Raw genomic sequence first — 26,262 nt, 5'->3', positions numbered from 1 at the left:
ATTTCATTCAAATTGAAATGGGTGTGTGATGTGATTCTAAAGCAGTGTGATTTTTTTGTGCTTGTTTTCTATCGCCACCTGGTGGCAGTTATATGTACTAACATAGGGCCCGTTGCGATTGTTGTTAGTTTGTATTTCTGGAGCAGTCCACTAGCCTATGGCTGTCATGGACAAGGCCAGCTTTCTGGAAGTTTTCCGCCACTGGTGGTGCACGGGGGATTTTATGTAGCTTTTGCTAACCAAAGGAAGACAATCCATATCTTCTGAAAATATATGTGAACATATTGATCTTAATGATCACTAGGCTATACTACATTTTCTTTCCGCCCCTGTAATTTTTTCCAAACAACTTGGAATTATACTGAATATATATTAACTCTAAATATTTAATTTATGCACTATTTACTTTATAGTTGAGATGAGACATGTTTTTTCTTTTGTTTTCTTTTAAAAGAAACAACAGTGCAACATCATTCTTTCTGATGGATGAGTAGAGTTGAATTGTGTATACATATACACCACATTTTCTTACTCTGTTCATCCACTGAGGGAGCATCTAGATTGACTTTATATCTTAGCAATGGTAAATAATGCTGCAATGAACCTGGTTGTGCTCTATTGGATAAATGCCCAGGTGAGAAATTCCTGGGTCATAGGGGATCACTATTGTACTGTTCCTAAGAAAATTGAAAGAGTTGGAAAAAATTGTGCTAAATGGGGCCGGCAGTTTGGCCTAATGGTAGAGTGCTTGCCTAGCATGCATAAAGGCGTGGGTTCAATTCCTCGGTATCCCATACATAGAAAAAAGACAGAAGTGGTGCTGTGGCTTGAGTGGTAGAGTTCTGACATTGAGAAAGCCCAAGGACAGTGCTCAGGCACTGAGCTCAAGGCCAGGACTGGAAAAAAAATTATGCTAAATGAAGTAATCCAGACACACTTATTTGTGCTGGCTAGAGCGGAAGTAAGGCAGACAAACTCATTTGTGGTAGCTAGAATGTGCCTATAAACATACAAGTAAATATGCTGGGTGGTTTTCAAAAAAATACATTGGGACATGATAAAATACCTAAGATTCTATGCAGTAATACAGTAACATGATAGGAGGATATTCTTTGAAGAAGAAAACAAAGCAACTCCAGGAAATGTAAGCAAGAGGATTTTTTGCTTGTTGTCAATTTTTCTTTTTGTCTGTTTGTTCCTTTATCTGTCTTTGGAGTGTAAGAGGAGGCACAGAAATGGAAGGACAAATAGTGAACAAATGCCACAGTGATACTCAATACACATTATGTTGAACATGAGCTATACAACTTGTGGGTGGGGAGGGGAGGAAAAAACTGGGAAAGAATGGGAGAAGGAGTGATGCTGCTCAGAAACAAATGTAGAAGCTGGGTGTGGTGGCTCACACCTGTATTCCTAACTAATTGGAAGGCTGAGATTTGAGGATCAAGATTCAAAGCAGCGCGGACACAAAAGGACCTGAGACTCTTATGTCCAATTAAGCTCTAGAAAATGAGAAGTGGGGCTTGGCTCAAGGTTTGAGTGATAGCCTTGAGCTGAAGAGCTCATGACCCACAAAACAAAAGCGAAACAAACAAAAATAAACCCAACTCTTTATCTGACTTAGAGAACTTAAACACCTTTATAAGAGCAATAAAAATGCATCAAAAAGAAAAAAAAAAGAAACAAAGGTGCTGAACTAGTCTTTGGATGAGTCTCTCATAAGACTTACAAGAGCTACGAGATTCTCCTGTCAACCACAAAGTCTGTCTCACTACCTTTCTCCTCTGCAAGGATTACATTGTCCCGCCCGCGGGACCAGTTATTCGGGGAAACTGAGGGGGACACAGCCTGAAAATAAGAAGGGTGAGAAAGAAGAGCAAGACCAAGCAATATGTTGTCAAGGTCTGTTTATTAAAAATTTTTAGCAGGCTTTTAAGCAGTAGCTAAGAGGAAATAGGGAGCGGGAAGCAGGGCGGTGGCATTCCGCTTGCTGACGTTTACGGTGAGTCTCTACCTACGTAAACTATCTGGCGATCAGGTCACTGTGACAATTCTCAGAATAATATGACTCATGAATGTTGCCAGGTGAACGGCCACCAGTCTTTAAGGTTAAGCAAGGCCTTGAGGGAAATGGCTTCCTACCCAGGCTAGGGTCTCCAACATCTCCTCCCTTTTTGTATAAATTTGAATGGTGGAAGGCCTGTCTTAGGCTACGGGGTGTGCTTCCAAAACCAGGTCCCACAAAGTGATTGGAGGATGGAGCCCCTGTCTTAGGCTACGCGAAGCAACTAGGAAGCTTCAGCGCTTAACGCCGTCATTGTGTACTCCATAGCCACTGGGTTGCTCACTGGTTTTTGGCATCACGCTATTGACGTCATAGGCAATTCCACAGCCCCAAGACCGATGTTTCTTTTGGGCGGAGTTTAGAATAGAGAAATCCAGGCCTATGGAAGGAGAGCCAAGAGGCTCCTCGTAGCCCAAGTTTTTATCAGGATCAGGACATTAGAGTCGCTGGCACTGGACTGCCACCACATTGGCATCAAACCTGGCATTTATCTGGGTCTTAATAAAACTCATAATTTTAGAAAAAAAAAAGGAAGGGTCCCAGGGATAAAAGAATAAGCAAGCCAAGCAGCGGGCCCAAAATTGGGAGAAAATAGGCCAGGACACCATTCCAGGCACTCCAAATAGGTTTATTGAACAGTTCTCTGCGACGCAGTTCTAGCTCCTCCTGGTGTTTTTTTATCCAGTCTCACACTATGCCAGACTTATTGGCATAGAAGCAGCCTCTTTCCTGCAAAACTAAACATATGCCTCCTTTATTAGTAGTGAGTAAATCCAATCCTCCTCTATTTTGGAGAACTACTTTAGCCAGTGAGTCCACCTGATCCTGGAGGTCTCGTACTGACTGGTAGACTGTTTGTAAGTTATCTGCAAGTTGTTGTGAGAGTTTAGAATAGGTATGGAGCGAGGTAGTTAATCCAGCAGTTCCAGTACCAACAGCTCCAGCGATCCCTAACCCGACAAGGAGTGGAATAAATTGTACTGCTCTTTTGTGTCTGGGAACGAAATAATCAAAGCTAGGGATGGGAACAGGTTCATTTCCGGGAATGAGCTCAATATCAGGTAGCAGGGAAGCCATAACACAGAGACCTGTCCAATTGCTAGGCAACTTGGAATATGCTAAATTGTTTCCACACACAAAAACTCTTCCAATACTAGGACAAAGTTCCGTTGAGGTATTAACAACAGAGGAACAGTTTAAAAAGGAGACTTGTCCAACATCAATATCAAAGCTATCATTGCGAAAGGGTTTAAAAACACAGGGGGAAGCCATAAATCCAATGGGTTGTACTCTAAATGGAATACTCAGAGAGCAATTTCCCTTTTCCACTACATAATTTTTAATTATGGATACATTATATGATTCTGGCATTGCCTGGGGCCAAGAGGCTCCCAGGGCTAGGCACATCCAACACTCCTGTGCCAGTTGTGTATTTGAAATATTTAGGGCCAAATGGGTGGCTTTTAAAATATCCCACGTCTGGGGATCTATATCAATACCTCTGGTCTTGGGTAGAAGTAAGGGATGTATATGTATTTGAGGGACTAAGGAATCTATAAGATTTTGAATCTTATGTTGAACAATATGTTCCCTAACAACATCATTTGGACCTCCTCCATCTGAAACGTGGATGGGAGCGTATCTATTCCAACCTGTGTTCTTTCCTATAGGGACTGTGCATGAGGCTTGGGAATATTTATTATTACTCAAAGGTGAGGCGTTTAAAGACCAATCACCTCCGAAGGTGCCCGAATATTGGGAATGAGGTATGGTCATAAGATAAATTTGATTATTGTAAGTACATTCTTGAAGGTAATTATAACACAGAACATTCATTTGAGTAACATAGGTGCAATCATTGGGGCATGGTCCAGGGTGCCCGTTGGTGGGGAGAATTACCTTTGGCTTTTGTAAACAAACCCAGGACTGAATTGTTCCCCCTGTAGGGGAGGGGGCAGCTTGTAAATAAGCATTATGATTTCCACAATTTACCATCTGGGTATATACTTGCGGTTTTTGGTGATTATTGTAACCTCCTCGTCAGGCACAAGGAGATCCATATAGTGTCTCGAGGAGTTTTGTGCGATCAAGGGGTGGTCCAAGGCCTCCGCTCACCATGGGCAGAGAAATGATCAGTACAAAGGGGGAGCATTTGTAGTGTCATCCTAAACTTAAGCACAGTTACACCTTCTCAGGGGACTCCCTGGATGGATTATATAATTTAACAAGGCGCTCCGGAAGCCATCTGGCAGCATTGTTGTGGGTATCATAAATACATGCATGGCCTTTTCCCCAAATAAGAACTGGATCAGGGCCATGCCATTGGGAAGTTAAGGGATCTTTCCACAATGCCTGGGCATAATTTTGCGCGGTTGTGGGGTGCCACAAAAGATCTGCGGGGGAGCGTTCATGTACATCAAGAATAAGATAATTTAAAACAAATAAGGAATGATTAACTATATTTTTTGGATTTCCCAAGGCTGAATATATTAGTCCTTTGCTGGACTGTAATTTAAATATCATATTTTTAAGGGTTTGATGAGCTCTTTCCACAATAACTTGTCTCTGAGGATTATAGGGAATACCTGTAATATGTTTGATTTCCAACTGAGCACAAAATTGTTTAAATGATGCACTAGTATATCCTGGACCATTATCAGTTTTAGTAATTTTTGGCTGAGGCAACACAACAAGGGAGGAAAGGACATGACTAATTACATTTTTTGTAGCCTACCCTGTTTGAGGGGTGGCGAAAATAAATCCACTAAAAGTATCCACAGAAACATGTACATACTTCATTTTCCAAACGAGGGAATGTGAGTAACATCCATTTGCCAAATTTCTCCTGGAATTAAACCTCTAGGATTAACTCCTACGTGGAGTTCAGGCAAGAGTGTGACATCCCTTACATTGTCGCACTATGTGTCATGCTTGTTCTTGAGTAACACCATACCTAAGACGTAAGGTATGAGCGTTGAAATGATGGAGATCATGGGCTTTTTGTGCAAGGGATAATGGGGAAGGGTTAAGTGGAGTTTCAGGTAAATCAATTATAGGGGTGGCCTGATCTACTTGATTATTTCCCTGAGCCAAGGGTCCAGGCAGCCCAGAATGGGCATGAATATGTCCAATAAAGAAAGGCTGGGCTCATTGAAGAATAATATTTTGAAGCTCATAAAATAAGGGAGCAGCCCTGGAAGTAGGGCGAATATAGGGAACTATTTCCAAAAATGGCACAAAAAAGGCTATATAAGAGCTATCAGTGAACAAATTAAAGGGAGTATCTAAAAGATCTTGAAAGACCTTTAAAATGGCTTTTAATTCCACTAATTGGGCAGATTTTTCTCCCATAAAAAATGAATATATTTCACCATTAATGGAATAAGCAGCAACTCCGTTTGAGGAGCCATCAGTAAAAACCAAGGGTGCATTCTTAATAGGACTTGATTTAGTTATTTTGGTGGAAACTACAGGGGTTCTATAAAAAATTGAATTAATTTGTCCTGGGGAAAATGGTTATCAATTTTACCTTGAATAGAGACTAGACCAACGGCCCATGAGGAATCATTTTGCATAAGCCACTGTATTTGCCCAGGACTAAATGGGATAATAATAATATCGGGATCTTCGCCAAATAATTTTAAAGGCTGCTCTCTGCCCAATTGTATAAGTTGAATTACTAAAAATGGGTATGTAGCAAGTATTTTTGAGGATGAGGCAGAGGAATGGACCCAATAAAGGGGAGAATTTTGCCAGAATAGTCCGGTAGGAGAAAAAGAGGAGGGAAATACAAGAAAATACAACGGCTTATCAGGGGAATAATAAGAAATATGCTGTTGTTTAATAGCTTTTCAACCAATAGCAACGCTTGTCTGGCTTCAGGAGTAAGTACTCGAGGAGATAATGGGTCTGGATCTCCTCGCAAAACATCAAAAAGAGGCTTAAGCTCTCCAGTGGAGTGCAACCCAGGCCACACGCAGCTTTCCTGGTAGCCTTTGTGTTGCCCTTTCTCTTTTGGGAACTAGTGAATGTGGTGTCAAAAAAGGCGCAAATAAATGTTTTGCAGCCTTTTCCTGCCCTCAAATTTTTGGTATCTTTGGTAGTGGAGCTGCACAATGGACAGTGCGTGCTTTTATGTTCATCTACATGTATAAGTGGTCTCTGAGATGGCCCGAGTTTGGTATGTGGTTCCTTTAACCACTTTGAAATAATTTTTCTCCAGGTGAAAGAGGAATGCTCGATAAGGGTTGTCTTAGTTGAAAACCATGTGGCACTTCAGGTAAGGTGATAAGGGAGTTGAACGGAGGGGTGGGGGAGAGCGATTTTTTAATATTGTGGTTCATCATTAGTACATCTGCCCCAAAGTTAGCAAATAAAATGGTGTAGGAGAGAAATAACACAAAACAGAGGCTTTCTAGACTGCTTAGATTTGTTCTCATTGCCCAAATGTAAAGCTGTGTTGGTATTCAGAGCTGAATACAGTAATAGTGTTAATTTTTTTTGGTAAAGAAGCATGCACTGTCTAATGAAGATGTGGCACATGTTTTCAAAAGTTGTTGCTTTTTCCTTTTAGGGCGTCCATGGTGAGGATTTTAGGTGTTGGATCTTCAAAAGTTGCACGGAACACATAAATGCCTATCCAGCATCCTCGACTATATGTTTAAGACAGTTTATGAATAAATGTTTTAAGGTTTGACACCTGTGTTTTAAGTCTTTTATTCACCATAAAATAGTCTTCTGCTGAAAACTCTAAGGGAAGGTTCAATCTTTACTACCAGGAACTTCAAATCTTTCTGAACTCTCATCAGCCTGTCTGATAGCCTTGGGATCGCTCCTAGCAAGGTTTTCTTTTTTTTTCTTTTTTGTTTTTTTATTGTAATTAGTAAAAGGGTTACATGATATTTGCCAGATAGAAGGTGCATTAATTCACATACATTGATACCCTTTCACATGTCTTGGTACCCATTTCCCTCCCCCACAACACCCCCCTCCCGTCTTGGTTTTCCCCCATTCCCTATCAAATTTCAAATATCCAATTACAAATAAATTCAATATATCAGATAACAAAGTGAGATATTATACCAATATGAGATAACCAAGGGATAGCAAAGGAGATGAGAGACAACATAGTACATTAAGGACAACAATCATTCATTATATGGCTTTTGTTTCAATATCCTGGAGGTCCTTTCAATTAGCTTCACATTATTTGGCCTTATGTATCAAGATTTTGCTCTATTGCAGATCTCTGCTAGTAGAGCCCAAGGTTTATACTGATTATGACAAATGAGGGAAACCATTGAGCCTAAGTTCCTTTGAGAATGGCTTACTTCACTTAATATGATTTTTTCTAAGTCTTTCCATTTCCTAACAAATGGGGTGATGTCATTCTTTCTGACAGCATCATAGAATTCCATTGTGTACAAATACCACATCTTGTTGATCCACTCATCAACTGAGGGACATCTGGGTTGGTTCCATATCTTTGCTATGGTGAATAGTGCTGCAATGAACATTGTTGTGCTAGTGGATTTAGTATGTCCTTGTTTCTGTATGGTTGGGTAAATGCCAAGTGGTGGAATTGCTGGGTCAAAGGGGAGTTCTATGTTTAACCTTTTGAGGCACTGCCACACTGCTTTCCATAGTGGTTGAACGAGTTTGCACTCCCACCAACAGTGTAGTAGTGATCCCTCCTGGCCACATCCCCTCCAGCATCTGTTGTTATTCGTTTTCCTGAACCTGGCCATTCTAACTGGAGTGAGGTGGAATCTTAGAGTTGTTTTGATTTGCATTTCTTTTATGACCAGAGATGTTGAGCATTTCTTCATGTGTCTATAGGCCATTTTTGTTTCTTCTTCAGAGAAGACTCTCTTTAAGTCTTTGGCCCATTTTTTAATGGGATGGTTGTTACTTTGGAGGTTAGTTTTGGAGTGATTCAATTTTTTGAGTTGTTGATATATTTTAGATATGAGGCCTTTGTCCGTTGTTTGGTTGGTGAAGATCTTCTCCCACTCTGTAGGCTTCCTGATTAGTTTACTAGCTATGTCCTTTGCCATACAAAAGCTCTGCAGTTTAATGCAGTCCCACTTATCCAGCCTTTCTCTGATTTGTTGTGATGCTTGGTCCTTATTAAGAAAGTTTCGACCTGTGCCAAGGAGGCCTAGTGTATCTCCTATTCCTTCTTGTAAAGTTTTCAGTGTGTCAGCTTTTACCTCCAGGTCTTTGATCCATTTGGAGTTAATTCTAGTGCAAGGTGACAAAGAAGGATCCAGCTTTAGTTTTCTGCAGGTGCTTAAGCAGTTCTGCCAGCACAACTTGTTGAAGAGGCTGTCTTTCTTCCATTCTAATTTTTTGGCTCCCTTGTCAAAGATTAGGTGGCCATAGGTGTGTGGTTTAATATCTGTGCCCTCAGTTCTATTCCATTGGTCTTCAGGCCTTTTCTTGTGCCAGTACCAAGCTGTTTTGATAATTATAGCTCTGTAATAGAGGCTAAAGTTTGGAATTGAAATTCCTCCAGCGCTGTTCTTTCTGCTAAGAAGTGTTTTTGCTATACGGGGTCTTCTATTATTCCATATGAAATTTTGAATTGCCGCTCCTATTTCTTTAAAGAATGACATTGGGATATTGATAGCAAGGTTTTCTTGCAAATAATTACACTACCTAGCTCATGGTTAAACTCCTGTGTGTGCTTTACTACATTCACTGGGGTGGTTGTATGTGCATTTGGTTTTTTTCTGTGCACCATTTCAAGGGTTTGAACTCACAGTTTATACAATGTTCCTTAGGTTTTAGTGCCCAAGACTACTGCTCAGCCACTTATGCCACAGTTTAATTTCCAGCTGTTTTTAGGTAATTGGAGATTGTAGATTCACAAGGGCTTTTTTGCCCTGGCTCGCATCAAACAACAACCTTCAAATATTAGGCTCCTGAACAGCTAGAATTGAGGGCAAAGCACTGTACTAAGAGCTGGAAACAATACCTAAAACATAGCTCCTCTAGGAGGATATATAGCTGCTGAAGAAATATGACCAACTGCTCTTTGTGAGATGAATTCTGTCATGTGATTTGAGTCTGAAGCATAATCTAGTCAGGTTGGGCCTAAAAAGGTACCTTTTGGGATAGTGGGGGCAAGAAAAATAAACCCCTTCTATGTCTTATGCTGTTTTTCTCTTTTGTAAGATAGCTGGCTATTAACAGGGCCTATGGGGTGGTAATGTGGAAGAGATGGGTAGAAAAGGCTAGACCACTTACGGTTTGGGCTTTGTTATAGCAGGAAATTAATCAGGTAGCAAACAGACAAGGGCAGGTAGGATTTAGTCTGCCTTGGACCAGTTAAACAAGGATGTTTAACTTGCCACAAGCTTACTGGCCCCAAATGTAGCTGTGGGGCAGCATTTTCTTGTGATAGAAGCAGCTCCGGAATAATGAACCATATTGCCTCAGGTATAAATCTGATCTGGGGAAGAGGTCCTAGGTAGGTCTGAGGTTGCAAAGTGGCCAAAAGTGAAATGAAAAGTAGAGGGAATTGTTTTCTGTAGCCCAGATGACTAAAAGGAAGAGTATGACTACACACTAGAGCAGAGGCAGTAGTCTCAGAGAAAATCCTGGAGCTAGGAAGGATGCCCCATTTTCCCAGGTCATGTGAATCGCCAGGTTAGCTTGGTAGCCAGACAGTGGAAAGACAAAAATTGGTATGTAGCTTACCTCCACCAACTCAGAAAACAAGGACATTTAAAAAGTAACACTGAACATGTGAAAGGGTTTCAATATATGTGAATTAATGCACAATCTATCTGGTAAATATCATGTAACCCATCTATTAATTACAATAAAAAATACATAAAAAAGTAACACTGAAAAACAGATTTTACATCATTTGTAAATAACCAGTGGGACTTAATGCCACAATACAATATTAGAGTGAGCTTCATATAAATAAAAACTGTCTGAGGGTGATGCCTCCTTGTGGAACACTAGTTTAAATTACTTGGAGCTGGGAATATGGTTTTCTGCCCACTTGGCATTCTATTGCACAGCAAAAGCCAGCTGCAGGCCAGGACTCCTGGAGGCTTATGAGAAGAAGCATCTGGTCTGGTTGTGCTTGTGGGCAGATGTGTGGATGGTGTCCAGTTTCAGAAAGTAAGACATGACATCAAGCTTACAAGGCTACCCTTCAGTGCTGTTCAGCACAAGAAGTGAGGATGCTTTCTCTTTGTACTCAGGAGACAAAGGTCCAAGATACTTGAATAGTTAGCTAATTTACAGTTTGACAAGTATCAGTTATATACCCTTCCCAGCCCACTCCTGACTCTTCATTAGGATCAAGTCTCTATCTTGAGGCGGGCAGCTTGAACAGTTTTCACTGTGTGCTTTCCAGTCAAATTGCTTGTAGATAGATGAGGTTTTTCTTCAATCAGGCTGTCTTTGGACCCATTCCTTTTCTGAAAGAAAACATTTTTACATGTATATGCTAGAGTCAGTAAGTAGTTTTTGTAAAAGGACAGAATGTGTACAATATTAATCATTTAGAAGCAAGACACTAGTTATTGAGGCAGTAGAGTAGATGAAGTGGTCCACCAGGATGTACTGACTTCTCAGGCTGGTGGGTACCATTCCCTGAGGTTGTCAGTGGATAGCTGTTTCATTTGAAAGCAGGCTTAGGATCACCACAGCTGACAGAAGATGCTCTAGACTTGCATACAGCAAAATGAGAGCTATTTATTCTGTATAATTTGCTTTTTGGGGGGAGGTGGAGGGTTTGAACTTAGGGCCTGAGCACTGTTCTTGGGCTATCTCAAGGCTACTGCTCTACCATTGAGCCACAGCATTGCTTCTACCTATTTTCATGTATGCTAGGCACGCTCTACCGTTAGGACATACTCCTGGCCTAATTTGCCATTTTTGAAATTCTTCAGTGATGCTGATAAATCACAGGGAGTTTTATAGAATCTGTGTGTGTTGCTCAGATTTCCATTCCAGGCTGGGATTGTTGGAAATTCTGGTTTGCTACACAGCTCAAATTTGAGATCCTCTGGGAACTACCCTAGCCTGAAAAGACCCACCCTATCCAATCCCACGAGCCTTCCAAAAACAGTCCTCAGCCACAACAACCTTTTTAGCTCAAGACAGGATGACTGAAGCTCCAGAGCTTCCCATAAGTTCCCATTAGGGGACTGAGCTACACAGTTTAGTTGTACCTCTACCCACATCTCTCTTCTTTCACTTCCCATCAAGTACCACAGGGTACTTCCCAATAAACTGGCACATAAATCCATCTGTGTATCTGTTTTTTTAGAAAAAGATCTTTAATCAAGTAATTGATAAGAAAGGAACAGGGAATGGAAAATAGCATAGCAGCTTTGTAGGTAATGTATGAACTCCCAAGTTTATAATGTATAAACCTCATAGCTAACATGTTTTTATGAGAGAGACACAGTAGTTTTAATTGGCTTCTCTACAGGATTCACACACAACGACAGGCTGGCACTAGCCAATCATAAATGTCAACTTCTGCATCTATTAGTTCATCCAACTGTCTTTAAGTTCATATCATCTTGTTAAACTTCTCCGTGAGAATGATGTCAAACCCTGCAGAATGACATTCAAGACTCTCTGAGACCGAATTCAGGAGCTTTAAACTGATTATGTTAAGGCAGCTAGACACGATGTCCTTCTGTTGTCTTTAACCATATTTGTACCCAATTTCAAGGATGTACATACCTCCTCTGGAAAAATAAATTCAGATTTGAGTAAATCTTCTCTCTGCCATTTTTAACAATAATATCTGTCCCCAATTTGACTTTGTTTCTCTGGCTTGAAAAACACTTGAAACAAGGCACCAGTGGTTCTGTATTCCTAGATACTCAGGAGGCTGAGATCTAAAGGAAAGTAGAAACTGGGAGCATCAAGGAGCAAGGCCATCTTCAAAAGGAGAAAATCCCCCACACCCTATCAAAAATTTATCTAAAACCAAAAAAGCCTGGACGATAGGCTTGTGTGGTTTTGAGTGCTTGCCTTGCAAGCTCCTGAGTATGAACCCAATAACCACCCCCCCTCCTCACAACATTGAATATGTTACTAGCTAGACTCAGAACTTGATGAAAGAGGGCTATTTCTCTCATTGAAAAACAAGGCTGTTTTGGAACCACAGGCTAATGTATTTAGACCTGCCCACTTACTTACTTCACTTCTGAGAGAACTGATGGCTCCCCATCAGCTGCCTCTCAGTGGCTCTCCTTGGGATTGTATTAAAACTACCTTTATTCTAGAACAAGGAAGTAAAGACACCAATACTCACTGAATATGCTTCCATAACTCTTCTTTTGCTTGAACATCGGGGCTCCTCCTATAAATAAGGAAAACACATCTCTGCAACTATGCTTCATTTATAACCTAAAGTGCTTAGACTTTACATCTACAAACTTAAACATCTTATGAGCCATCTGAGAACAGACCAGAAAGGATTGGTTATTTTTTTATTTCATATATTTATTGATTTTAATATTTTTTATTGTGATTAATAGAAGTTTTCCATTATATTCACCACATAGAAGGTGCATAACTTCACAAACATTGATACCGTTTCTCATGACCATTTCCCGCCAACCCACCCCCCACTTATCTTGATTTCCCCCGTCCCTAAACAAATTTCAAAGAACTTATTAAGCACATATAAAATGGCTTTTGTTTTCTTCTCCTGGAAGTCCTTACATTTAGTATCATACTATTTGGCCTGTTGTCTCTAGATTTTGTTCTATTGTAAATCTCTACTAGGAGAGCCCAAGGTTTCTACTGATTATGACAAATGAGGAAGACTATTGGGCCTACATTCCTTTCCATCAGGCTTACTTCACTTAATATGTTTTTTTATGTCTTTCCATTTTCTTACAAATGGGGCGATGTCATTCTTTCTGACAGCAGCATAGAATTTGATTCTGCATAAATACCACATCTTGTTGGTCCACTCATCAACTAAGGGTACCTGGGTTGGTTCCATATCTTTGCTATTATAAGTACTGATGCAATGAACGTCATTGTTCTAATGGATTTAGTATGCCTTTGTTTCTGGATGGTTGTGTAAATGCTAAGTAGTGGAATTGCTGGGTCATAGGGGAGCTCTATGTTTAGTCTTTTGAGGACCTGCCATACTGCTTTCCATAGTGTTTGAATGAGTTTGCACTCCCACCAACTGTGTAGTATTGATCCCTCCTGGCAACATCCCTTCCAGCATCTGTTATTAGTTTTCTTGATCCTGGCCATTGTAACTGGAGTGAAGTCGAATCTTTGAGTTGTTTTGGTTTGCATTTCTTCTATGACCGGAAATGTCGAGCATTTCTTCATGTGTATATAGAACATGAGTTCTTGAGTTCAATCCCTGGTATAAAAAATAGACTTAAAAGGCCATTCTTCTCTGATATCAGTTGATCAAATAGAAGCTATTCTCAACTTATACATATGTATTTACTTCAAAAGAATATTTCTTAGGGAGCCAGTAGGGGAATAAAGAGAGAATACCACAGGGTAATAGAATGGAAAGGAACAACGTCCGTTATGAACACGTATAACATGTCAACATGAAACCCATCATTTTCTACAATTAACACCTGCTAGTGGAAGGGGAAGAAAGAGCTTTCCTCTGGCCACCATGGAGTAAGTAGCATCAGATAACCTCTCATCCTCACTAACTTCGCCACATACAGAGCACACACAAGTGTGTTCAGGAACCAGGCAGACAGGATTTGTGAGAGAAAGGAAGCATAAGTCGAGTCCTTCTTCCCCAGCTCTCTGCCTGGGGCATCTAGGCTGCAGTGCTGGGGAGGTGGCGGCTCAGGTCACAGCAGCAGTCTTGGGAGCTGAGGAACACAGAGGTCAGAGATGGAGGCTGCTGACCAGGGTGGAACTGAAGCTTGGGAGGAAAGAGTCAGGAAAATGTAAATTGAATTAGGCAGTGGAACAAGAACGGTCAAGGGAAAAAGCCTTTGTGAAGACCTCAACGCAAGTACCTCAATTATTTTACGAACATAAATCATTGCAACCTAGACATAACAAGTAGGAAATACTAAGTGTCATGTGTGAATGTAAAGCAGTTTGTAATTTAAAATATCCCATAAAGAAATATCCAGAGATGGTTTCACTAGTGAATTATATAAAAATATTTAAACATTAAGAAGAAAAAACAGTGTGGTAACTGTTACCAAAATGACAAGCAAAAATATTACAAGAAAAATATGGACCAATATTTTCTATAAACAGTAAAACTATTTTAAAACAGCAAATGGAATGTAGCAATGTCCAAAAAAGATAGCACATATGATTAAAAAACTGACTGGGTACAATCCATCCAGTAACAAAATAAAGAAGAAAAATGCAAATGCACACACCTCAGTAGGTATGAAAAGACAATATTCAAAACTCATTTCAGATAGAAACTCTTCATTGCTCCATTTGATGTTATCTCAGACATGTAATCCTAGCTACTCAGGGGGCTAAAATCTATGGATCATAGTTCAAAGCCAGCCAGAGCAAGAAAGACTCTCTATATCCAATAAACTACGAAAAAGCCACAAGTGGATCTGTAGTTCAAATGGAGTGCTACTTTTGAGCAAAAAAATCTCAGGGACATTGCCCAGGCCCTTGGTTCAAGCCCTAGGACCAGCACATGCACACACACACTCAGACACACAGACAGACACTTCTTCACTAACTCCACTAATCCAGTTTAAGAGGAACAGAAGAGTTTCCTCAAAATTCATCCCCATAAGGGAGAACAAGCTAGGAATATCTGCTTTCTACCATGACTACTGCTCTACATCATAATTCAGTTTGCTATAGGAGCTAGCTAGTACACAATGGTAGAAAAGGAAACAAAAGATAAAGGTTTAATAGAAAGATATGAAACCAACCCAGATGCCCCTGAGTAGATGACTAGATCAACAAGAGGATGTATTTATACACAATGGAACCCTAGGCTGCCATCAGAAAGAACGGTATCACCCCATTTATAAGGAAATGGAAAGACTTGGGAAAAATCATATTAAGTGAAGAAAGCCAGAATCAAAGGAACATAGGCCCAATGGTTTCCCTCATTTGTCATAATTAGTATAAACCTCAGACTCTCCTAGCAGAGGTTTACAATAGCACAAAAGCTAGATACATAAGGCTATATACAATGAGGCTAAATGAAAGGACCTCCAGGTTATGGAAATAAGAGCTATATAACATGTGATTGTTGTACTTAATTTACTGTGTTATTTCTCATCTCTTTCGTTGTCCCTTGGTTATTCTATTATTGTTACAGTGTCTTACCTAGTTATCTGGTATATTGTATGTATATTTGTTTATTTGAAATAGGATAGGCAAGGGGGTAAAGAAGTTGAGGAGAGGAGGTTGGGGCAGGTAAATGGGGACAAAAACATGAAAAGGGTATCCATGTTTTTTAAGTAATGCACCTCCTATCTGGCGAATATAAGGAAATTCTTCCATTAATTACAATTAAAAAACAGAATTATGTTAAAAAGGTTAAGGTTTAAAATAAATTTACCACTGTTTGTGGTAAAATGTTATTGTAACTGTAGCAAATTCACAAAATAATGTTCCCAAATGTGTGGTGTCTACAGTTAAGTAAATTTAACAAAGTTGCAATGTGGCAAGGTATTACAGAAGGATTTTTGTTTGTTTTTATTTCTTGTATTTTGAGTGGATGAATTTTCATGTCACCTATGCTGGCATGGAACTCCTTATGTAGCCCTAGACAGCACTCAAATTCACAATCTTCCTGCCTCATGTTTCTTTCTCTGAGATTCCTCCTCACTCCAGTTAGAATGGCCATGATCCAGAAATATAATAACAACAGATGCTGGCAGGGATGTGATTTCTCAAGAGTGGAAACTTTGGGGTCGGGACTTTGTCCTAGTGGTAGAGTGCTTGGTAGCATGCAGGAAGTGCCGGGTGAGATTCCTTCGTACCACATACATAGAAAAAGGCCAGAAATGGTGCTGAGGCTAAATGGTTAGAGCCCTAACCTTCAGAAAAATAAAGAACCCAAGGACTGTTGTCAGGTCCTGAGTCTAAGCACAGGACTTGGAAAAAAAAAGACAAAACATAGACCTTCCGTATAACCCAGCATTCCACTACTTGGCATTTACCCAATTGTCCAGAAAAAAGGACATACTAAAGCCACTAGCACAACGATGTGCAGTGCAGCACTGTTTACCCTAGCAAAGGTATTCAACCACCCCTGGTGCCCCTCCCATACTTTGTCTTTGAACTAGTGTTTGGTAAAAGAAGTCTTGTAGAGCAAGGAATCACATGTGACATACCAGCCTGTCTTTGGCCTTGGGCCCTCCAATTGGCACCTAGTATTCAGCAAGGTTTCCTGGGGAGTTCAGCAGGCTTCAAAGGGCATATTGTTGGAAAGCAAGACCTCAGCTTTGAAGTGTGGATTCCATAGTTCATCCCTGTCATGCCAGCCATTTTCTAAGCAAGATTCTCAGATTGAATAGCGCAGGTGTCGGGAATAACATTCCCTAGCACAGGGCTCAGGATGAACTTTGTTAAGTCAGCCTGGAAGAAATGACTTCTTCCCTTGGATCTCTCCCCCTGCACCCTGGAAATACCCACCCAGCACCTATAACCCTGGCAACTGGCATGCCTGGGTGCAGTGAGAGGGCCCCATTGATGTATTTCCCCATCTTCTGAGATCATATCCACTTCTTCTGTGTCTATACCCCTCCCTCTATATAATCTCTCACTTCCCACCCTAAGCTCTCTTGCTTGCCCAGACTCCATCTTGGGTGGCCGGAGTCTGCTTTTCCTCATGCAATAAACCCTCTTCTGAACTGCGTGGCGTTTCCTATCGGCTCACCTTATATTTAGTGCCATACTCAGATGAGGGAGACGGTCAAGAGTGGCTGGATCCCCTCTTTTCTCGAGGGTCAATCCACCTTCTGCCCCCACCCACTTCATACCAGAGAAAGGAAACACCACTCCCGTACCTCTGCCTTTCCCATTGCTGGAGGTGCATTCACTAAATATATCCTGTCTGCACCTGGTGAGTGACTCCTGCCCGCAGGCCTCTTTTCTGTTTCCTTTAACCACCCCTGCCTAGGGCTCGCTCCCTGTGTCTAGTTTAAAACCCCCCACCCCTCAATGTGTCCTGGTGAGATTGGATTCCCCCTCCCCCGCACATTCCACTTTCCCACTCAACATCCTTATTGACTCTACCCAATGACATTGTCACTGACTCCACCCCTGTCACCACTGACTTCCCCCCTCCCCTGGTGTCCTCACTGACTGGGCCCTCCCATCCATGTCCTCACTAACTCTTCCCCTACCTCCTCACTGACCACCCCCCACCCTCACAGACTTCACTTCCTCTTAGTGTTTCTTATTACAATGGAGTCTCATCAGTCTCACCCAAGCCAGGACACCCCCTTGGGATATCCTATATGCTCTTTAGATGTTCTTCTAATCAGAGACTCCATAAAGCCAAAACTGCTCATCTTTTATTGCAATTGTGTCTGTCCAAAGTATAGGCTAGGCAATTGGTCTCAGTGGACCCGAAATAGGACTTTGGATTATAATTTTCTCAGGAATTTAGGCAGTTTCTGCCGACGCAATGGTAAATGGCCAGAGGTTCTATAAGTTCAGGCTTTCTTTGCTCTCCATGCTTGCCTTTCTCTCAACCAATCCTGTTCAACTTCCCCTATCCTACTGGCACAGGGGCATCCTGTCCCTGCCAAATCACCTAAGAGCCTGGAGTCTCTTCCTAAACCTAAAGTGCTTGATCCCTTACTCCACATTGAAGATTCTGCTTCTCCTCCCCAAGCTGAACCTTTCCTTCCTTCTCCTCCCCCTTCATCTCCTTTTGAGTCACCTCCTGCTACTCATACTCGATCTTGTACTGGTAGCACACAGCCTCCACCAGTCTCCTTATATCCTCTGCAGGAGATGGCAGGGGCAGAAGGGGTCATTCGTGTGCATGCCCCCTTTTAAATGACAGATCCTTCCCAGATTGAGAAGCAACTAGGATCATACTCCCAAGACCCCAATAATTATACCAAAGAATTTAAATACCTTGTTCAGACTTATGACCTCACCTGGCATGACTTATATACAGTCCTGTCCTCTACCCTTACCTCTGAAGAAAAGGAAATGGTTTGGGTTGCAGCCCAGGCTCATGCTGATGAAACCCACCACCTAGACAATTCTTTCCCAGTAGGGGCAACGTCTGTGCCCAGGGAAGAGCCCAAATGTGATTATGAAAATAATGGCCCGGGAAGGGTTATCAGAAATAGGATTGTAACCTGCCTGGTAGCTGGCCTCTAGAAGGCAGCCCACCATGCAGTCAACTATGATAAACTAAGGGAAGTTACCCAGAAACCCACTGAAAACCCAGCCTAATTTCTTGGTAGCCTTACCTTAGCACTCCATCTTTATAATAAGCTGGGCCCAGAGTCAAAAGAAGGTATAGTGGTCCTTAATACCCATTTCATTTCCCAATCAGCTCCTGATATTAAAAAAAAATTGAAAAAGGCTGAGGTTGACCCTCAAAACACTCAAGGAAATCTGGTGAGCACGGCCTTTAAGGTTTTTAAAAATCAGGAGGAACAGAAAAAAGCTGGTTGTGACAAAGATAATGTTGATAGTGGTGATATACCTGGAGACAATTGTGCTAGTGGCAACTGACTAGTGTCACCTTACCTATAGGAATCTTCCTAAAACACTCTTCAAACTGACAACCAACCTATAGGAAGATTCCTATAGGTAAGGTGACACTAGTCAATTGCCACTCCACCATAGTCTCCAGGTATATCACCACTGTTAACATTATCTTTGTCACAACCATCAACACTTGCATGAAACGTTCACCCACAATTCCTTACCTGAAGCTACTGTGTCTCTTTCAGCCTTGGTACCCATCAAGCTATCAAGATCAAGGCCTCCAGCTTTTCAGCTTTGGCTGTAGTGACATCTTTTGAATAACATATTCTAGCTCATTCCCCAGCTTGTTTTATGTGATTATAAGCCTGTTTCAACTGTTATAATATTATATTCTGCTCTATGTTTAGAAATACTGCCATTATTATCTGAGTCTTCAGTTCTATTCTATTGGTCTTCAGGCCTGTTCTTGTGCCAGTACCAAGCTGTTTTGATAATTATAGCTCTGTAATAGAGTCTAAAGTTTGGTATTGACATTCATCCTGTGCTGTTCTTTCTGCTAAGAAGTATTTTTGATATATGGGGTCTTTTATTATTCCATATGAAATTTTGGATTGCCTATTCTATTTCTTTAAAGAATAACATTGGGATATTGATGGTCATTGCATTGAATTTGTAGATACCCCTTGGCAAGATTGTCATTTTCACAATATTGATTCTTCCAATCTTGGAGCATGGGAGGTTTTTCCATTTCCTCAGTTCCGCTTTAAATTCCTTTTTCAGGGTTTTAAAGTTTTCATCAAAAAGGTCCCAGTGGATCAAAGACTTGGAGGTAAAAGCCGACACTCTGAAAACTGTACCAGAAGGAATAGGAGATACAGTAGACCTCCTTGGCACAGGTCAAAAGTTTCTTAATAAGGACCAAGAATCACAACAAATCAGAGAAAGGTTAGATAAGTGGGACTGCATTAAAATGCAGAGCCTTTATATGGCAAAGGACATAGCTAGTAAACTAATTAGGAAGCTTACAGAGTGGGAGAAGATCTTCACCAACAATACAACAGACAAAGGTCTCATATCTAAAATATATCAACAGCTAAAAAAATTGAATCAATCCAAAACTAATCTTCAAAGTAACAACCATCCCATTAAAACATGGGCCAAAGACTTAAAGAGAGTCTTCTCTGAAGAAGAAACAAAAATGGCCTATAGACAAATAAAGAAATGCTCAACATCTCTGGTCATAAAAGAAATGCAAATCAAAACAACTCTAAGATTCCACCTCACTCCAGTCAAAATGGTCAGGATCAAGAAAACTACTAAAAACAGATGCTGGAGGGGAAGTGGCCAGGAGGGATCACTACTACACTGTTGGTGGGAGTGCAAACTCATTCAACCACTATGGAAAGCAGTTTGGCAGTTCCTGAAAAGACTAAACAAAGAGCTTCCCCTAGGACCTAGCAATTCTACTACTTCACCATAGCAAAGATATGGAACCAACCTAGATGTCCCTCAGTTGATGAGTGGATCAACAAGATGTGGTATTTGTACACAATGGAATTGTATGCTGCTCTCAGAAAGAATAACATCACCCCATTTGTTAGGAAATGGAAAGACTTAGAAAAGATCACATTAAGTGAAGTAAGCCAGATTCAAAGGAACTTAGGCTCAATTGTTTCCCTCATTTGTCAAAATCAGTAGAAACCTTGGGCTCTCCTAGGAGAGATTTGCAATAGAGCAAAACCTTGATACAAAAGGCCATATAGTATATCGCTGAATGAAAGGATCTCTAGGATATAGAAACATAAGCCATATAATGAATGATTGCTGTTCTTAAGGTACTATGTTATCTCTCATCTCTTTTGCTGTCCCTTGGTTATCTCATATTGGTATAGTATCTCACTTTGTTACCTGATATATTGGATATATTTGTATTTGGTTATTTGAAATTGGATAAGGAACGGGGAAAAACAAGATGAGGGGTGGGGGTGTGAGGGGGAAATGGGGACCAAGACATGTGAAAGAGTATCAATGTATGGGAATTAATGCACCATCTATCTGGCAAATATCATGTAACACTTCTATTAATTACAATAAAAAATATATTAAAAAAAGAAAAAAGCTGATAAGGCTACCTGTAATAGGAAAATTTGCCAGCTCCTGGCTGCTGCCCTTCAGGCTTCTCAAAGAAGAAGCACCCAATGCCCACCACCCAGACCATGCTTTAAGTGTGGCAAGGAAGGCCACTGGGCAAGAGCTTGTCCTACTCTAAAACCACCATCTGGACCTTGCCAAAGGGTCCCGTAGATGGGACACTGGGGAATTGACTATCCCTCCTCAGCTCTACAAGATGGGTCAGTCCCTCCCATACCCCCCACACGTGGTGAGGAGTTCAACTTCTCTGAGATACTCAGCTTAGCAACGGAAGTGCAATGCTGCCCAGGGCCGCTGGTTCCCACAAGCATCCCAATGGAGGAACCCAGGGTATGTCTCCAGATTGAAGCCAAGCTACTTGTATCCTTTTTTTTGGACATGGGAGCCAGTTATTCATTGTTACCTGAGTATTACAGCCTGTCTTTTCCCTCCCAGATCTCAATTGTCAGTGTAGATGGCCTTACTTGTTCTGTAACTACCCATGTAGAATAGATAAGTTTCCTTTTATACATTCCTTCCTAATCTTACTCCACTGTCCCATATCCAAGACTCCCTCAGCCCCTTAAAGCCCTTTTCCTTCTCCCCCAATTTTGCCTGAAGATCGAGTCTTTCTTAACACCCTTTACCTGTCTGGTTTACATCCTAATTGAACAGGCCCTCATTAGGTCCTGCTAACCGCTCCCAGTGCAGTTTAGCTCAAAGGACAGTCACAGTGGTTTCTTCTGTCAAGAGTGAAATGAAGGCTCCTGCTCTTGCACCTTCTATGACGCCAAGGTATCTCTCATCCCTGAAGAAGTTGGCACCCCTGGAAATGACTTCTTCCCTTGGCTCTCTCCCCCTGCATCCTGGAAATCCGTGCCCAGCACCTGTAACCCTGGCAACTGGCATGCCTGGGGAGAGTGGGAGGTCCCCACTGAGGTATTTCACCATCCTCTGAAGTCATATCCATTTCTGCTGTGTCTATTCAACTCCCCCTATATAATCTCTCACTTCAGCCCTAAGCTTACTTGCTTGCCCAGACTCCATCTTGGGTGGCAGGAGTCTGCTCTCTCCTCACACAATAAATGCTCTTCTGAATTGAGTGGAGTTTCCTTTCGGCTGCCCTTACAGACTTCAATTTTTAAATGTACAGTAAAGTGTTTGGATAAGAATCTGCATATAGGAAGCATCACAGCTGTGGGAATACTGTGTTGTCCAGAGTGATAGAGCAAAGCTTCAAGAATTTGAATAGGCTTTGAATGGCAAGTGCAATTCTACTGAGAGTCTAGAGAAGTGAGATGGGATTAAAGCGAAGCACAAGAAGCGGTGACGGAAGATGGCACCGAGACAATAGGGACAATGCCTAGCTCTCTCTCACAAAAAGAGAGAACCAGGAAGTCCCACGAGCCAACTACCTTAAAAAATCCACAACAACAAACTCAAAAAGCAACGGAGAAGGACTCAAACCGAAAAGAAAGCGAGGACCTCTCCCCTAACCCTCTCCACCGGCTCCAAGCCGCGAAAAGCGGCGGCGGATGGAGGGCTCCAGGCTGGGAGCCTGACTGCTGCAGAAACCAGTTTAGAACCGGTCCAGTGAAAGGTGGAAGCAGCAGAACCCAGACACAGAACCAGAACAGCAAGCAGCAGAATCAAGATGCGGAACACAGGTGGCGGCGGAGACCTGAGGGGAGTGAAAGACTCCCCACCACCGTGGAACACCCACAGACAGAAAGCACAGGCGTGAGTAATACAGCGCATCCCCACACACATCGGGAAAGCAGAGCTTCTGCCAAGCAATAGAACTTAAGTCAGACCCCTCCACCCCGCCCGAGAAAGACTGGCAGGAGCAGGGGGGCAAGGAATTTAGATTACTGTCCCTTCCCTCAACAGCCCCCTCCCTCAAGCCATTTACTGGAGATTGATAGGAGGGCTACATAAGACCCAGCACCCCACCAAGGGAGGCGGGGCTGTCCCAACTCCCACCCACCCAACGGGCTCAACCCCCAGCCTTCTGACTGGAGACTGACAAGCGTGCGGACCCTAAGACTCAGCACCCCACCAGGGGAGGCCGAGCTGTCCCAGCTCCCACCCACCCACCAGGCTCCTCTCCCAGGCCACTGGATCTGGAGAGTGGAGGGCACTGGGACCCTGCCTTACAACAGTGGGTAGGGGGTACGGGAAAATAGGAGCCAGCATATGCCCCCCCCCTCAATTCCTGAGCGGGGCATCCTCCAGCTGGTAATCCTGAGCAAGATAGCACCGAGGGGCACTCCATAGTAACAGACTCTGACAAAGCTATGGAAACACAGCAGGGATCTGAAGGGCAGACCAGCAGCCAAGCTCCCCTTCTGAGAATCAAAAAGGCGCAGCTCCGCCCTTGGAGCCCATGTCCTCAGCTGGGCCCCGCCCCTGGGAACAGAAGGGTCTCCTGTTGGTCCTGCTGAGAGCCCCTGGAAACTCTCAATCCCCAGACCCTTGGTTTGGGGCAGCCCCTGGAAGCAGCACAGGAAAATGTCTGCCAACCGCACTCAGAGGGAAGCTCACAGATCCATCCGATGGTCCACTGTGAGGCCACTGGTTGGGCTGAGAGCTAGTCGTGCAGCAACTCATAAGTTTTATTCTAATCCTTTCCAAACTTTGTACTCAAATATACTACCTACTTACCCACTTAGGTCAGTTATCCTTACGCTATACCTTTTCTTCATTACTACAATATTCTTACACTCCTACGTTAATCCTCTTGTACCTCCCCTGACCTCTCTCATTCTATTTTTCTACCTCTGGACCTCTGTTCTTCTTTCAACGCTTATAATGCATGCATCTACACTTGATGGCTGTTTAGCAATACTGTATATCTAGGTATTTAGTTATTCTCTAGGCTCAGAGGGACTTAAAGACAATAGAGATTGGATTGAGAGGCTTATTGTTTTGGGTATAAATCGCTTATCAGTGGATGTATTAGATTGGACTGTAACTGCACAAAAATAAAGAGTGATAACACCAATCAAAAGTTGTGAACATCTAGTGTCTGCCAGCTACAGAAGACTAGGTTGGTTATATCTGAAAAACTATAATCGTGTTTAGTATTAATATTGCTCCCATTTTCAAATGGGCAGAACAAGAAACTCAAGAGAAATGACAAATCAAGAAACAACATCAACCACCCAATGTAAACAGCCAATGGAACAGTCACTGGCAAACCTAGAGGAGAGTCTTCCAAGTGCTATACAAATGCAATTGATAAATATCATTAATGAAAAATGTGAAAATATAAAGAAAGAGATAAGGGAGTATGCCATAGCTGAACAAGAGGAAATCATAAACAAGGTGAAAAGTGAAAAAGAAGAAGCCATAAAGGAGGCCATAATAAAGGTTTTTCAAAAAAGATGGATGAATTCATAGAATACACAAATGAAAATGTGACCGAACTCTAGAATATCCAAAGACAATAAAGCTAATGAACTAAACACTCAAATGGAAATCAAGGAGCTAAAGAAATCCATACATGATCTAAAACAAGAGATGCAAGGCATCAAAAATGAGCAATTAGAAGCAAGGGAGATGAAAAATAAAGTAGATAGCATTGGTAGCAGGTTAGCCAATGCAGAGGAGAGAATTTCTGGGGCTGAAGATAATTTAGTTATTATAGAGAAAGAACAAAAAATGAGTCAATCCAAATCTAGGAAAAATGAGAGAGCACTTCAGGAGATCCAAGATACAATTAAGAAGCCTAATTTAAGGCTAACTGGAATTGAGGAGGGCATGGAGAAAGAGGTCAATGGTATTGGAAATATACTTCAGGGAATCATCTCAGACAATTTCCCAAATATCCAGAAGGGCAGGCCCATCCAGATACAAGAAGCTTTTAGAACCCCAAACAGACCAGACCAGAAAAGAACATCCCACCGCCACATCGTAATCTGAACTGGATCAATAGAAACCAAAGAAATGATTCTAAAGGCACCAGGGAAAAGGGATCAGTAACCTATAAAGGCAAACCAATAAGAATAACCCCAGATTTCTCAGCAGAGACCATGCAAGCAAGAAGTGACTGGAACCATATATGTCATACCCTGAAGTCAAATAACTACCAACCAAGAATACTGTACCCAGCTAAGCTCTCATTCATAACTGAGGGAACAATAAAAACATTCCATTCCAGGGAAAAGCTGCAACAATATGTCGCAACAAAACCAACACTACAGAGAATTCTCAAAGATGTTCTATACATAGAAAACCAAAATAAATGCAATATAGGGAAAGAAATGCCACCTAAACAGCATACCATCTAAGGACCACAAGAACTGTCAAGACACAGGCCCTACTAAAAGCTTTTAAAAATGGTAGGAACTAATAAATATCTCTCAATCCTAACTCTCAATATCAATGGACTTAACTCTCTAATAAAACGGCATAGGCTGTCTAGTTGGATCAAAAAGCAAGAGCCATTGTTCTGCTGTCTTCAAAAAACACATCTTACCCAAAAAAACAATCATCTCTTGAAAGTGAGAGGTTGGAATCAACTCTATCAAGCTAACGGCCCCCATAAACAGTCTGGACTTGCCATCCTTAAATCAGATAAAATAGTCTTCAAACTAAAACGGATCTATCCTCCAGGAAGACATGAGGATCCTGAATATTTACACACCCAATCCCAGAGCTCCGAACTTCATCAAGCAAACTTTACTTACACTGAAACTATATATAGATCGAAATACAGTGATTGTTGGGGCCTTTAACACACCACTCTCACCTCTGGACAGATCAACAAGGCAAAAACTCAACAGAGAAACCTTAGAACAGAACAACTATATAGACCAACTAGATCTAACAGACATCTGCAGAATATTCCACCCAGCAACAACACAATATATGTTTTTTTCATCAGCACATGGAACATTTTCCAAAATAGACCACATCTTAGGCCATAAAACAAACCTGGTCAGCTTCAAAAACACTGAAATTATTCCATGCACGCTCTCAGACCACAAAGGCATCAAATTGGAACTGAACACACATCTCCACCAACGAAAACCCTGTAACTCATGGAGATTAAACAACACATTGTTGAATCACGAATGGGTCATCGAAGAGATCAGAACAGAAATCCAACAGTTTATGAAATTTAACAATAAGGAGCACACAATTTACCAGCTCATTTGGAACATAGTAAGGCAGTACTCAGAGCAAAATTTATAGCTCTGAGTGCCTACAACAATTTGTAAAAAACGCTAACCAACAAATTAATGTGACACCTTAAGCACCTGGAAAAAGAGCAACAAACCAACCCTAATCCCAGTAGAAAAAAGCAATTTATTAAAATCAAAGCAGAATTAAATGATTTGGAATAAAAAAAACTATAGAAAGAATCAATAAAACAAGGAGTTGTTTCTTTGAAAGAATTA

General features: G+C 41.6%; 1 non-coding gene across 1 annotated transcript; it reads left to right on the top strand.

Annotated features, from left to right (window-relative positions):
* Nucleotides 1–6,055: 6,055 nt before the first annotated feature.
* On the top strand, nucleotides 6,056–6,190 carry LOC150039197 (small nucleolar RNA SNORA13). The gene has a single exon (XR_016534510.1). It is a non-coding gene; the product is annotated as a small nucleolar RNA SNORA13 (small nucleolar RNA).
* Nucleotides 6,191–26,262: the final 20,072 nt, after the last annotated feature.

This window comes from Megascapheus bottae, unplaced genomic scaffold (assembly GCF_031878675.1).
Source record: "Megascapheus bottae isolate mThoBot1 unplaced genomic scaffold, mThoBot2.hap1 HAP1_SCAFFOLD_37, whole genome shotgun sequence".
NCBI lineage: Eukaryota > Metazoa > Chordata > Mammalia > Rodentia > Geomyidae > Megascapheus > Megascapheus bottae.
This window is presented reverse-complemented; position numbering and strand designations above follow the sequence as displayed.